This window comes from Schistocerca nitens, chromosome 9, assembly GCF_023898315.1.
Source record: "Schistocerca nitens isolate TAMUIC-IGC-003100 chromosome 9, iqSchNite1.1, whole genome shotgun sequence".
Classification (NCBI taxonomy): domain Eukaryota; kingdom Metazoa; phylum Arthropoda; class Insecta; order Orthoptera; family Acrididae; genus Schistocerca; species Schistocerca nitens.
In genome coordinates this window covers 359733049-359744069 of record NC_064622.1, presented here as the reverse complement: position 1 = coordinate 359744069, position 11021 = coordinate 359733049, and positions in this window count along the sequence as shown.

The following is an 11021-nucleotide window of genomic DNA, read 5'->3' as shown; positions in this document are numbered from 1 at the left end:
AATCCACCCTTACAAAGGGCTGTGTGTGGGCGGTAACGCTTTCTCGTCTCTCGAGACGGACAGTCAATGTGGATACAAATCGCCTGGCTTCGCCCAGGTGGCCGCTCCTTCAGCAAGACCCAAGCAGTCAGGCGGGTTATAGAGACCCATAGGCAGATAGCGTTCAGGGCTGGAAAGAGAGCCAATGGGCTCTCGGTATGTCTGCCGGGGGTCCTCATCCGAGATGCCGAGGCGGCCTTGCCTAAGGCTATCGAGTGTGCAGGGTGCAATCGTCTGCAAGTTGTGGCTCACATCGACACCAATAACTCCTGTCGCATGTGTTCTGAGGCAATTGAAAGGTCGTACAGCGGGCGGCGGAGGTGGTGTAGATTACCTCCCACGCAGGGTGCAAGCAGAGATGGCAATTTTCAGCGTTGTTCCCAGAGTTGTTCAGGGTCCTTTGGTTTGAAGCTGAGTGGAGGATCTCATCTTAAGTCTTCCTCGACTCTGTGATTAGCTTGGCAGCAGATTTCCAGACCTACGTTGTCGTGTGGGGATTTGTAGCACTCTCCTTGATAGGTCAGGAGTGCACTACGCAAAGGAAGCAAGTACTCAGGTAGCAGACTACCTGTGGAATTTTAGGCTAGGTAGTAGTTTGAGGTGCTCTGATGAGCACTCACCAGTTGATATGTAGCAAGGGAAGTGAAACAGCATTGAATAAATCACTTCGACTCTCAAAATTGTATCAGCAAATTGTCGAAATAATAGTAACAAAGTTCCCCAGTTTACTGCTCTCCAGGAAAGTTCTCATACTTCAAATGGTTCAAATGGCTCTGAGTACTAGGAGACTTAACATCTGAGGTCATCAGTCCCCTAGACTTAGAACTACTTAAACCTAACTAACTTTAGGACATCACACAAATCCATGCCCGAGGCAGGATTCGAACCTGCGACCATAGCAGCAGCATGGTTCTGGACTGAAGCACCTAGAACCGCTCGGTCACAGCGGCTGGCGTTCTCATACTAAAATCATTCTTGGATCCGAGAGTTGGCTGAAACCCGAAGTGGAAAACTCTGAGAAATTTAGCGAGTTGTGGAACGTATATCGGTAAGTCAGGTTACAGGCCACAGGAGGGGCACTGTTCATTGTAGTTGCCAAAATATTATCTCTGTTGAGATAAAAGTTGAGTATAACAGTGACGGATAACAGGTGTAGGTGAAACCAAGTTAATTGTTAGACATTTTAACGGCCACTCAATTCTGCTGTGACAGTTCTGGAGTCATTCAAAGAAAGTCTAAGGTCAATAGCGCGTAAATACACAGATCATGCTATACTGGTTGGAGGCGACTTTAACCTACTGAGTATAGACTGGGATCTCTATGGATTCATTGCGGGAGCTACAGACAGTCATACGAGATACTATTGAACACGTTATCTGAAAATTATCTTGATCAGCTACCTCGGAAGCCCATACTGGATTAGCGAAAGTTAATAAATCAGACAAGAAGGCTAGGACAATGTTTCTTCCAGATATAGCAGACAAGCAGTTATTAACAACTCACTTAAACAGTAACATGGCATCACTTAGTTTCAATAAGATGGATATAAAAGAATTAGGGAGAAGTTTAGGAATTGTAAATGGTGGTCTGGAGAGTTACCTGCCTAGTAAGTAGATAAAGGATGGAAAAGACCCACCAAGGTTTAATAACGAAATTCGGCGTCGGCTGAGGAAGCAGAGGTTGTTGCACTCTCGGTTCAAAGGAGAACACATAAATGACAACAAGCATAGGTTAGCAGAGATACCCGCCTGTGTGAAAGGAACTGTGCACGAAGCATACAACTACCACCGTGACACCTTAGAAAGAGATCTGGCAGAGAACCCAAGAAAATTTTAGTCGTATGTAAATTCGCTAAGCTGGTCTAAGGCTTCCATTCAGTCCCTTGTTGACCAGTCTGGTTTGGCAGTCGAAGATAGCAAAACGAAAGCTGAAGTCTTAAATTTCGCATTCAAGAATTCGTTCACACAGGAGAATCGTACAAACATACCGTTGTTCGACCATCGGACAGACTCCCGTATGTATGGCATAGTAATTAGCATACCTAGCGTAGAGAAATAACTGAAAGTATTGAAAGCAAATAAATCATAGTTCCGGATGGAATCCCAGTTAGATTTTACAAAGAATACTCTACGGTATTGGCCACTTACCTTGCTTGCATTTATCGTAAATCTTTCGCCTACCGCGCAGGTGACTCCAGTATATAAGAAAGGTAAAAGAACAGACACGCAAAATTACAGACCAATATCCCTAACTTCTGTTCACTGCAGAGTCCTTGAAAATATTCTCAGGTCAACTGTAATAAACTTTCTCGAGACTGAGAAGCTTATATGCACGAATCAGCATGGTTGTAGAAAGCATAGTTCTTGCGAAACTCTACTTGCCCTTTTCTAACATGATATACTGAGAATTATAGATGAAGGGTATCAGGCAGATTCCATATTTCTAGATTTTTGGAAAGCATTTGACACGGTGCTCCATTGCAGGCTGTTCACGAAGCTACGAGCATATGGAATAACTTCACAGATATGCGAGTGGCTCAAAGACTTCTTAAATAATAGAACCTAGTACGTTGTCCTCGATGATGTTTCTTCATCACAACTAGGGTACCGTCAGGTGTGCCCCAGCGAAGTGTGATAGGACCACTGTTCTTCTCTATATACATAAACGATTTGACAGATAGGGTGGGCAGCAATCTGCGGCTGTTTGCTGATGATGCCGTAGTGTACGGTAAGGTGTCGAAGCTGAGTTACTGTAGGAAGATACAAGACGGAGAAAATTTCCAGTTGGTGTGATGAATGGCAGCTAGCCCTAAACGTCGATAAATGTACGTTAATGGGGATCAGTAGGAAGGTCAAACATGTAATGTTCGGATACAGCATCACTAGCGTCCTGCTTGACACAGTAAACTAGTTTAAATATCTGGGCATAACGTTGCAAAGGGATATGAGGTGGAACTGCGATAGGGAATGCGAATGGTCGACTTCGGTTTATTGGAAGAATTTTAGGAAAGAGTGCTTCACCTCTAAAGGAGACAGCATACAGGACGCTGGTTTGATCTCTTCTTGAGTACTGCTCGAGTGTTTGGGATCCACACCAGATCAGACTGAAGGAAGACATGGAAGTAATTCAGAAGCGGGCTGCTACATTTGTTACTGGTAAGTTCGAACAACACGTAAATTTTACGGAGATTCTTCGGGAACCCAAATGGGAATCCCTGAAGGGAATACAACGTTCTTTTCGAGAAATACTATTGAGAAAATTTAGAGGACCGGCATTTGAATCTGGCTGCCGAACGATTCTACTGCCGCGAACATACATTGCGCGTAAGGACCTCAAAGATAAGATACGAGATTTTAGGGCTCATACGGAGGCATACAGGCAGTCGTTTTTTCCTCGCTTTATTTTCGATTGGAACACGAAAGGAATTGACAAGTTGCGGTGCAGAGTACCCTCCACCATGAACCACACAGTGGCTTGCTTAGTATCTATGTTAATGCAGATGTAGAACAAAATACACAGGCGAATTATTTCTACGTTGTTGTCTGTTAGGTACCTAACTCTGTCTCCAATGAGCATGTCGTCGGAAGGAAATAAAGTCCTAACCCAGCCCTTTTCTCTTTTTACATCTTGACACATTCAATAAATTAAACGTCTTTTAGGGATGAGTGGAACCTTCTTACTCTTTGTAATGTACTTTCTGAATTCAGCCATCTATTCCAACATTGTGACGTTTATAATTATCACGTGTGCTGCATTTGAACGTCGGATTGGATGCTTACACCTCATTCTGATGGAGGCGAAGTTGACCTTAATGTGGACTGTGGGACGTTCTGTTTGTTCCCTTTCCTTGAATCTCTTTCTGGACTGCAGATGTTCCGTTTTGATGTCTTTATCGTTTTGTGTCAAGTCACTGAGCTTCATCGTTACAGGAAGCCACGATGTCTGTAAATACCTGAACAGCTTGAGTTAAGTGACAATACTTCCGTGCTTGACCAGGCCGTTGTTTCATATTCTCAGTTACTTTCAAGGAATAACATGACCACCACGTACTGCGTCTTCTTCACCACTTGCTCAAGAAATAATTCCCTCGGAACTTCGGCACATTTATCAAATATCTATCACATCTTCACAAACTCAATACGAGATCCAGTGCCCTTGATGTAGGCTAAGGGTGGTAATAAGATACAGAACTCAAAATTCGAAAGGCTGGCCTTCAGGTCTCTGGCATTTCAATTAAGACGAATGACGGGAGGACGCGACGCGATTCTGTCCCTTTTTGTTGTGGTTTTCTCAGTGAAGATTAGTGTAATATAACCCACCCCCTAGGTTAGTCTATCCAGTACAAGTCTCTTTTTCTTTGCATAACTACTGCTTATACTTGAACCAGCTTACTGTTCTCAAACGTTTGTTTCTCTGTACAGTCTCCCCTTGCCCCTCTCCAATATAACAAAAGTTTTCCTGTAACTTCCTCTATCACTGCTTTTCACTTCTGCAATAAATAACACCTGTAAAGGATCTCCGTACTCCACAGAAGACGAATCTGGAGCATTGTCTTTCATCATCACATTAATTTCTCAGGGACAACTTGCGATATCGTCCAAAGACCGCGGCGCCACAACACAGTAGGAACGTGGATCGTTACCACAGTCATCAGCCGCGGGCTAGCGGCTAGCGTTGCTGCTTCTGGATCACGGTTTCCCCGACTCGATTCCCGGCCGGGTGAGGGTTTTCTCTACCCGGGGCCTGGGTGTTTGTGTTGTCCTCATCATTTCATGCTCATCATCACCATTCGTGTCAGTGGCTCGATTGGACTGTGCAAAAAATTTGACTATGTAAAAATTGGGACTTTGTACAGGCACTGATAACTGCGCAGTTGAGTGCCCCACAAACCAAACATCATCATCATCACAGACATTAGCGATGTGTCGCTGCAATCCGCAACGACGTATGGGAGATGATGAAGAAGACGCGCCTTCTATCTCAACAAAGCAACGCGCTCACACGGAAGCATATACAGAGACAAGCATGGAAGTGCTCTGTCACAGTTCTTAACTTCAGCTGAAACGGTTAGCATCATCGAGCAGGGCTAAAAAGTTATTCAACTTTCAAATGGACATGTACTTTTGCAGATGTTGAATATTGAACTTAAAAAGAACAGTTTGTTAATTGGTGCATTAAGGAATGCTTAAATAGTCAGTGGCAGTTGTAAATTATCAAGCGCTCTTGAGGGAAAGGACTGTATAAAGTTAAGTATATATTTTTATCATTCATGTATTAAAGTATACTAATATTCCATCTTTTGTAGTTCGTATGAGCCATCTCCCAAAGCAATCAAAGAACCCACAGTCATGGACAGACGATTGTAGTTTCATCTGGTGATGGCACAAATGGCAAAGACATTTTGCTTATGATCCTTATCTTTTCCCTCAGTGTTTTCCCTTTTTACCACTTCTGTATACTGAGTAACTTCTGTTTCAGAGTTACAGACATAAACGTAGGAGACATTCATTTGTTTGCACGGAACCCACTGAACGGATCAAAGAAGCAAAAATACATGTAAAGCTTATACGTAAAATTCTAGTACATGAGTGTGAATAAAGAAAGTGTTAAAACTGTCTGGAGAAGTTATATCTAACGAAAATATTCCTTTACCCAGAATTGTTGTGCAGTGAAGCGTCCAGTATATTGCTAATGATGATGTGAAAAAAATTAAGTGGGAAAGAGGAAAGTTATATCAGAACCAAAAGCGACGCCACGTGACGCATGGCACTGCGGTGTGGTGCGGGCTCTGACAGAGCGACTGCCGTAATTTCTAACAGTGACGCGTCCACTGCACTCACGTTTCCAGGGGCGGAAATGCGTTTAGGAGATAACAGTTTAATTTCGCTCTAACAGAGAATATTCCATGCACTAGGTGCAAACGACAACTGCAGGAACACCGGAGGACAACTATAAATTACAGCAGTGGCAGCACCAGAACAGAAAAAAGATACAAAATTTTGAAATGGTTAATACCTTATCTGGTCGGAAAAAGAATCCATAGATTCAGCAACAGTATAATGGCCATCACGTACTGAGGAACAGAATTTAACATTGATTGTATTTTCACAAATGTGCACCTTGCGCATAACGGTGTAGCGTAGCCCCTAATGTGTTGCTTTAACTCTTCCCTACGACGAGGTAATTGGAGTCAGTAGCCAGATCAATAGTTCGCAATCTACCATCAGCTGCATGGTGGAGGGTACTTATTACCACTCCTAGTCATTCCCATTCATGTTCCACTCGTAAGTGTAGTGGGGGAAAAACGACTGTTTATATACTTCCCTTATCTTGTTTTCGCGGTCCTTATGCGAGATGTACGTTGGTGCTCATAGACCAGTCCAGGACTGCTTCATGTGTATGTGTACATACTGGGTGTCAATTATTGAACTATATGAAAAGAAAACGTAAATTTGTTACAAACTACGGCATGCCCACACTTTATTCAATAGGTAAACGTCATTACAGATACTCGGATTTGAGCTATGACATGTTCGATACGCCTGCCATCATTAGCGATGATGTGGCGCAAACGAATAGCGCATGCATGACCCGCTGAATTGTCGGAACATCGATGCTGTCGATGGTCTCGTGTATGGCTGTTTTCAGCTGTGGTTTTGGGGTTATTGCTGTGCATCTTGTCTTCAATACAGCCTCACAAATAGAAGTTGCGTGTGTTCGGATCCGGAGAATATGTTGGCCAATCGAGGCCAAAGCCATTTATCTCTGGGTACCCTAGAACCAGAAAGTGGTCCCCAAATTGCTCCTCCAGAATACCAAACACTGTCCTCTTTCGATGGAGTCGAGCTCCGTCTTGCATGAACCACATCTTGTCGAAATCAGTGTCACTTTGGATAATGGGAATAAAATCATATTCCAGAACCTTCACGCACCGTTCGCTAAGCACGGTGCCATCAAGGAATATCGCACCGACTATTCCGCGACTGGAGATTGCACACCACACAGCTAACAGTCGAGGGTGAAGAGAATTTTCGTTCACGAAATACGGATTCTCGGTTTCCGAATGTGCATATTAACGAACCTATCCAAATGAAAGTGGACTACTTCACTAAACCAAACCATACTGTGGATACCAATTTCCATCATGCCCCCGGTGAACTGTAGAGTTTGAACAACCTTACACAAACTGTTCAAAAGTTATTACGATTTTATTTCATCAGTAGTTGTCACCTTGTATGTAGCGACAACCACATTCACTTATGCATGCACGAAACCACAAATTGCCGCTCTTTTGCGAAAAGTGCATCACCAAACATTTGTGCGGCAAAGCATATTGTTCCACAATTTTCCACGTATTTGAGAATCGGAAAAACGAATATATGTAGTTCCTTGAATCACCAATTCCTTCTTCCAGTTAAATCAGGGACAATTATTAACGTGTCATTAAGGCGCCTCCTCTCTGTAACAAACTGCGTTACTTCAGCTATACATGCGAAAAAGGATATACATGAAAAATCAGCTGACGTGGTCCATAAGAGTTGGGAGAATAGGGCTGGTGTGGAGTGTGTAAATTTTTTGACTGGAATACATTCTTTGAAACGTTGAAGAGTGCAGGGATAGAACAAGGGGAGTAGAAGCTTAACTACAAATCATACAAAAACTAGATTGTAGTTATAAGAGTTGGAGGACAATAAAGGCAAACAATAGTTGAAAATAAAGGTTTCACTCTGCAAAGGAGTGAAAAATTCCTTCTCGGAACATCCCCCAGGCTGGGGCTAAGCCATGTCTCCGCAACAATCCTTGTCCTAGGGGTGGTAGTTCTGCAAGTGTCGCAGGGGAACTGTAAAGTTAGGAAGGTAGGAGATGAGCTGTAAGTGGTAAGAAGAGATTTGAAATTGGGAGAGAAAAGAAAACTTCCGTATCTGCCGACGACACTGCTATATAATCAAAGATAAAATTGCTTGTTTGTCACCAGTAGATGAAGAATGGGTAGCTTTGAGGGATGAAATAGCGAAGGCAGCAGAGGATCAAGTAGGTAAAAGACGAGGGATAGTAGAAATCCTTGGGTAACTGAAGAAACATTGAATTTCATTGATGAAAGGAAAAAATAAAGCAGGCAAAAAGGAATACTAAGGTGGATACTGCCTACAGAAAAATTAAAGAGACCTTTGGGGAAAAAACCACTTGTATAAATATAGAGCTCAGATGGAAACACCTTTCTAAGCAAAGAAGGGAAAGCAGAGAGGTGGAAGGAGTATATAGAGGGTCTATACAAGGGAGATGAGGACAATATTATGGAAATGGAAGAGCATGTAGATGAAGATGAAATGGGAGATATGATACTGCATGAAGAGTTTGACAAAGCACTGAAAGATCTAATTCGAAACAAGGCGCCAAGAGTAGACAACATTCCATTAGAGCTATTGATAGCCTTGGAAGAGCCCTGCCAAAACTCTACCATATAGTGAGCGAGATATACAAGACAGGCGAAATACCCTCACACTTCAAGAAGAATATAATAATGCCAATCCCAAAGAAAGCAGGTGTTGACAGATGTGAAAATTACCAAACTATCAGTTTAATAAGTCACGGCTGCAAAATACTAACACGAATTCTTTACAGATGAATGGAAAAACTGGTAGAAGCCGACCTCGGGGAAGATCAGTTTGGATTGTACTTGTAGACTTAGAAAAAGCTTTTGACAATGTTGACCGGAATACTCTCAAATTCTGAAGATTGAGGAGTCAGATACAGGGACCGAAAGGCTATTTACAATTTGTACAGAAACCAGATGGCAGTTATAAGAGTCGAGGGGCATGAAACGGAAGCACTGGCTGGGAAGGGAGTGAGACAGCGTTGTAGCCTATCCCTTAAGTTATTCAATCCGTATATTGAGCAAGCAGTAAAGGAAACAAAAGAAAAATTTGGAGTAGGAATTAAAATCCATGGAGAAGAAAGGGCCGCCGATTACATCGTAATTCTGTCAGAGACAGCGATGGACCTGGAAGAGCAGTTGAACGGAATGGACAGGGTCTTGGAAAGAGGATATAAGATTAACATCAACAAAATCAAAACGAGGATAATGGAATGTAGTCGAATTAAATCAGGTGATTATGAGGGAATTAGATTAGAAATAAGACACGTAAAGTAGTAAATGAATTTTTATATTTGGGGAGTAAAATAACTGATGTTGGTCGAAGTAGAGAGGATGTAAAATGTAGACTGGCAATGGCAAGGAAAGCGTTTCTGAAGAAGAGGAATTTGTTAACATCGAGTATAGATTTAAGGGTCAGGAAGTCGTTTCTGAAAGTATTTCTATGGAGTGTAGCTATGTATTGAGGTGAAACGTGGACGATAAATAGTTTGGACAAGAAGAGAATAGAAGCTTTTGAAATGTGGTGCTACAGAAGAATGCTGAAGATTAGATGGGTAGATCACATAGCTAACGAGGAGGTATTGAATAGAATTGGAGAGAAGAGAAATTTGTGGCACAACTTGACTAGAAGGAGGGATCGGTTGTTCTGTGTTCGTCAAGGGATCACCAATTTACCTTGGAGGGTAAAAATATTAGAGGGATACCAAGAGATGAATGCACTAATCAGATTCAGAAGAATGTAGGTTTCAATCGGTACTGGGAGACGAAGCTTGCACAGGATATAGCAGCATGGAGAGCTGCTTCAAACCAGTCTCTGGACTGAAGACCACAACAACAACAACAACATCATTAAACTCAACTATCATTAAAGTTGACGGGAAAGGTTGGTATCTTGAAAAGACATTATAAGACGAACATCGACAAACGTAAAATAAGACTATCGAATGCAGCTGAATCAAATCAAGAGATGCTCTTTGGGTAGAGAAATGACATGATGGCCGAAGCTTTTTCTTTCATCTCACAGTAGCCCTGGCAACGTAAGGCCTCAGTTTTTTCCTGGATGTATCCCAGTCTCAGTCTGCCTCTATAGAGCTCTTACCCTCTACACCTCCCTCTAGTACCAAGGATGTTATTCCCTGATAACAGTTGTCCTACTACCCTGTCTCTTCTTCTTGTCGGTGTTTTCCATACCCTCCTGTCCTTGCAGATTTTCCGGAGAAACTCCTCATTGCTTACCTTTTCAGTCTATTTAATGTTCAACATTCTTGGGTAGTGCCATGTCTCAAATGCTTGGTTTATGTTGTGTTCTGCTTTCCCTACAGTCCATGTATCACTACCGTAAAATACAGTGCTCCAAATGTACATTCTCAGAAGTTTGTTCCTCAAATTAAAGCCGGTGTTCGATACTAGTAGACTTCTCTTGGCCAGGAAAGCCCTTTTCGACAGTTCTACAGTTCTATTCTGATTTTTACACTCCTGGAAATGGAAAAAGAACACATTGACACCGGTGTGTCAGACCCACCATACTTGCTCCGGACACTGCGAGAGGGCTGTACAAGCAATGATCACACGCACGGCACAGCGGACACACCAGGAACCGCGGTGTTGGCCGTCGAATGGCGCTAGCTGCGCAGCATTTGTGCACCGCCGCCGTCAGTGTCAGCAAGTTTGCCGTGGCATACGGAGCTCCATCGCAGTCTTTAACACTGGTAGCATGCCGCGACAGCGTGGACGTGAACCGTATGTGCAGTTGACGGACTTTGAGCGAGGGCGTATAGTGGGCATGCGGCAGGCCGGGTGGACGTACCGCCGAATTGCTCAACACGTGGGGCGTGAGGTCTCCACAGTACATCGATGTTGTCGCCAGTGGTCGGCGGAAGGTGCACGTGCCCGTCGACCTGGGACCGGACCGCAGCGACGCACGGATGCACGCCAAGACCGTAGGATCCTACGCAGTGCCGTAGGGGACCGCACCGCCACTTCCCAGCAAATTAGGGACACTGTTGCTCCTGGGGTATCGGCGAGGACCATTCGCAACCGTCTCCATGAAGCTGGGCTACGGTCCCGCACACCGTTAGGCCGTCTTCCGCTCACGCCCCAACATCGT